Raw genomic sequence first — 4,554 nt, 5'->3', positions numbered from 1 at the left:
GCACTGTGAAAGTACAAGAGTGTCTGAAACACCCCAGCAGGTACACTGCAGCCATTGACACTTCCATGTGGTGTTTGAATCAGATTAAAATGTAATTGAAAAATAGTTTTAAAATTAATACAACGGAAAGCTCCAAATCAGGTAGGAGTCTCATGGTAGGGGCTTGTTGCTCTCTTGCTCTCCCTCTCTCTCTCTCTCTCTCTCTCTCTCTCTCTCTCTCTCTCTGTCTCTCTCTCTCTCTCTCTCTCTCTCTCTCTCTCTGTCTCTCTCTCTCTTCTCTCTCTCTCTCTCTCTCTCTCTCTCCTCTCTCTCTCTCTCTCTCTGTCTCTCTCTTCTCTCTCTCTCTCTCTCTCTCTCTGTCTCTCTCTCTCTCTCTCTCTCTGTGTCTCTCTCTGTCTCTCTCTGATTCTTTCTCTCTTTTCTCTCTCTCTGTCTCTCTGTCTCTCTCTTTTCTCTCTCTCTCTCTCTCTTCTCTCTGTCTCTGTCTCTCTGTCTGTCTCTGTCTCTCTGTCTCTCTGTCTCTCTTTGTCTCTCTATCTCTCGGCCCCTCTCTTCCTCCTTGCCTCCTCTCTCTCTCTCCCCCCCCTTTCTCTCTCTTCTCTGCCTTTCTCTCTCCTCTCTGTCTCTCTTTCTCTCCTCTCTTCTCTCTCTGTTCTCTCTCTTCTCTCTATCTCTCTCGGTCTCTCTGTCTCTCTCTCTCTCTGTCTGTCTTTCTGTGTGTCTCTCTCTGTCTCTGTCTCTCTCTGTGTGTCTCTCTGTCTCTGTCTCTCTACCCCTCTCTTCCTCTCTGCCTCCCCCCCCTCTCTCTGCCCCTCACCTATACCCACCCAATCTCTTTCTCCTCTCCTCACCACTCACACATGCTAGACATTCACTTACTCACTGCCAGAAATATGGCAGTAAGTCAGAACAGCAGCAGTAGTGGTAAAGTCATTTCTCTTCAGCTTGCCCCAACAGTCCGCAAGGAGCCTGAAGATCCCTTCCAATGGCCAGTAGAAACCTGAACCAGCATGTCAGGCATTCTGAGCCTCAGCAGCTACAAACACCTCAACCCCCCTGGCTGTAACTACAATTTCACCTCTATCACCAAGCAGATCTTTCAGGAAAGCAATTTACATCGATTCCTTTTTAAATCTGGTTATTTGCTCCAAACTCAAGAAAACCCTAAGTTTATTTTATAATCGCATCAAAGTATTCCTGAAAACATAAAAAAAAACATACAGAAGTTAATATACCTTAATATTAATCAAATTCTTTTTTTCTAATATTTTTATTATAGCTTTTTATTTACAAAACATATGCATAGGTAATTTTTCAACATTGCCCCTTGCGAAACCTTCTGTTCCAACTTTTTCCCTCCTTCCCCCATCCCCTCCCCTAGATGTCAGGTAGTCCAATGCATGTTAAATATGTTAAAGTATATGTTAAATCCAATATATGTATACATATTTATAGTTATCTTGTTGCTCAAGAAAGATCAGATCTAGAAAGAAGACTTAAAATTTGACAAGGAAAACAAAAATGCAAACAAACAATAACAGAAAGAATGTAAATACTATGTTGTGGTCCACACTCACTTCCCATAATTCTCTCTCTAAGTGTAGTTGATTCTCTTCATTACTGAACAATTGGAACTGGCCTGAATCATCTCATTGTTGAAGAGAACCACGTCCATCAGAATTGATCATTGTATAGTCATGTTGCCATGTATAATGATCTCCTGGTTCTGCTCATTTCACTTAGCATCAGTTCATGTAAGTCTCTCCAAGCCTTTCTGAAATCATCCTGTTGGTCATTTCTTACAGAACAATAACATTCAATAACATTCATATACCACAATTTATTCAGCCATTTTCCAGTTGATAGAGTTGATGTTGCTTTCAGTTTCCAGTTTCTTGTCACTACAAACAGGGCTGCCACAAACATTTTGGCACATACAGGTCCCTTTCCCTTCTTTACTATTTCTTTGGGATATAAGCCCAGTAGAAACACTGCTGGATCAAAGGGTATGCACAGTTTGATAACTTTTTGAGCATAGTTCCAAATTGCTCTCCAGAATATATTAGTCAAATTCTTTTATCAACATTGCCAAAGCATCTGTTTGATCACCCACTTAAAATTTTAGTTGTCAGTAATAATAAACTGGTATCCATTCCCAAAGAAATAGGGAAATTAGAAGACTTGGTGGAATTAAATATTAACTTCAACGAAATTCAAGTCCTTCTCCAACATACAGGAAAATAACATTCACTTAACGAACTAAATATAAAGAGAAATAATCTTCATAAGTTGACAAATGAATTGGGAGATTTCCCCTTAGTTAAGCTGGATTTTTCTTATAACAAAGTGACTGAAATTCCAGTTTGTTATGAAAGTGTCATTTGTAAGTACAACTCTAGATAACAATCCAATGCAGATACCACCAGCATAGGTGTTTATATGGCAAAGTACACGTATTTAATTTCTTAAATATTTGAACATATTGTAGAATAAAGAAGAAACTAGAGTCCTTGGATCTTCCTTCATTAAGTAAAAGAATTCCATCTCAATCTCTCATAGTCGGTATGGAAGATTTCTATCCAAATCAAAACCATGGTCCTCATTCTGGTAGTGAAAGTACCAATGGAGAGAAATGATTATCTACAAATGAATCATCATATGATGTCATAATCAGCCTTCACTCTCAAGTATCAGAATCAACCAGAGAGCAGACTCTAAGAAATGACAGTTGCTTGATGAAAAGCAAATGACTCTCATAAAGACCAGGAAATGATCATATTGTCCCCAAACAGAGGGTGTAGCAGTTCTTGAACAAAAAGATGTATATGTTGCATCATTTGTCTCTTTTCTGAGGGTAAGAGAAAAATATTCTGAGAAATTTCAAAACAAGTGAAGAGTGGGGAGACAAGAAAAGGATTTCAAAAGAATGAGCAACCCCTTGCAGAGGAAGAGGACAATTTGAAAGAAGTTACTAATTTAAAGAAAATACCTGCTCATTATTACAATAGGAGCAATAATCATTCATCTTCAATAATTCTTAATAATATATCTTCAATAAACTTAAGAAATAGACCTAAACAAACTATGGAATGTGGGGGAAAGTGTGTTGGCACATGAAGTAAATTCTGCATTGTTACCCCTTCATGTGATAATCTTTAGGAAATAAAAAGGACCCAATTGATGAATAGTAGCTGCGTGAAACTCAACTTATAATGTGGCAGAACAAAGCAAACCAATTAGAAAAAAAATATTTCAAATATAAATCCTCAAAGAAGAATTCAAGTGGAAATGAACATGAAGAGCAAGAGAGTGATAATGCTAATGTGTCCCCACAGTCTCTAGTATAATAGGAGGATTATGATGGAATTGACAGTTATTTATACAGTATACAGTACAATATATATATATATATTATACAGAACTCTAGATCAACTTTCAGCCATTCATTTCACCAGGAATATGGTACAGCAGATCCTGGATTTACATTGAGAAGAAAGAACATTTAAGAGATGAAAGAGAGCAAATACAACATTGTAACAATCTTGAAATAAATTTAAAAGTGATTTTGACTGATGATACTAAAGCAACATTAATGATCTATGATCTGTAGCTGATGTTCATGTGCCATCACCAGCAGTACATAAGCTAAGTATGGCAAAATGTCAAAGAAATGTAGAAAACTTGCTTGATGCTTGTAAAAAATTGGGTGTCTCATAAAAAAGATTGTGCTTTCTGCAGCACATTTAGTGTCACAGTTAGCCTCTTCTGGAACTACTACTGAGAAGTCTTAGCTGTCAGAAACTTGACATAACTGGAAACAATTACACACAAAAAAAAAACAGTTTTATTTATTTGTATTAATTTTAAACACCTTGGCTTTCTGAATAAGAATAGCCAATTTAAAATTTTTGTCTAGAAAAAATTACTTATAGAATATAAGTAATGTCAATTGGCATTTTCTAAGTCAATGTGAAATCCACAGGAATCCTTTTGTATGGTTTAGTGGCCATTTCTATTTGATCTGATTCTATTTGAGCTGGATACCAGTGATACAGTAGATAGGGAGCAGATCTTAGAAGCTGGGATATGGGAATCTAAGGCATTCTAGAGGGACATAAATAGTGATGATGTGCAATGAGAGAGGGAATGTTCTCATCTGGGAATTCCCTATTTCAAGCAAACTACAGGTCCACCTTCTCTTCCTTAATTTGAATTATTACTCAAAATTCCAAAAATTGCAGGGTTTAGTGTCTTATGGTATAACTTCTCAAGGGGAATTCTAACTGGAACATCTCTATCTAAACATTTGCTTGCTTTAGCTCATTCAAATAAGCTGCTCAATAAAATTCTTCAAATTAAATAAAATGATAAACAAATATGAGTTGTGTCTCTAGTTGTTTTAGATCTCCTTGAATAGCTAGGAGAAGAGATGAGGAAAGTTCAATAATAATGAGACATGATGGCGGTTTGTCTTATACCTACCCTCTGAGTCTAATTCTGACTGGTTTTTATATTATGATCCAGGCTGGCAGAAGCCTGCAAGCACTATATAAA

The 4,554-nt window shown here is 37.0% G+C and overlaps 1 pseudogene; it reads left to right on the top strand.

The window, feature by feature from the left end:
- The first annotated feature begins 844 nt into the window (after positions 1-844).
- LOC127541402 (leucine-rich repeat and calponin homology domain-containing protein 2-like) lies at positions 845-3,747 on the top strand (annotated as a pseudogene).
- The last annotated feature ends 807 nt before the right edge of the window (positions 3,748-4,554 follow it).

This window comes from Antechinus flavipes, chromosome 6 (assembly GCF_016432865.1).
Source record: "Antechinus flavipes isolate AdamAnt ecotype Samford, QLD, Australia chromosome 6, AdamAnt_v2, whole genome shotgun sequence".
Lineage (NCBI taxonomy): Eukaryota > Metazoa > Chordata > Mammalia > Dasyuromorphia > Dasyuridae > Antechinus > Antechinus flavipes.
This window is presented reverse-complemented; position numbering and strand designations above follow the sequence as displayed.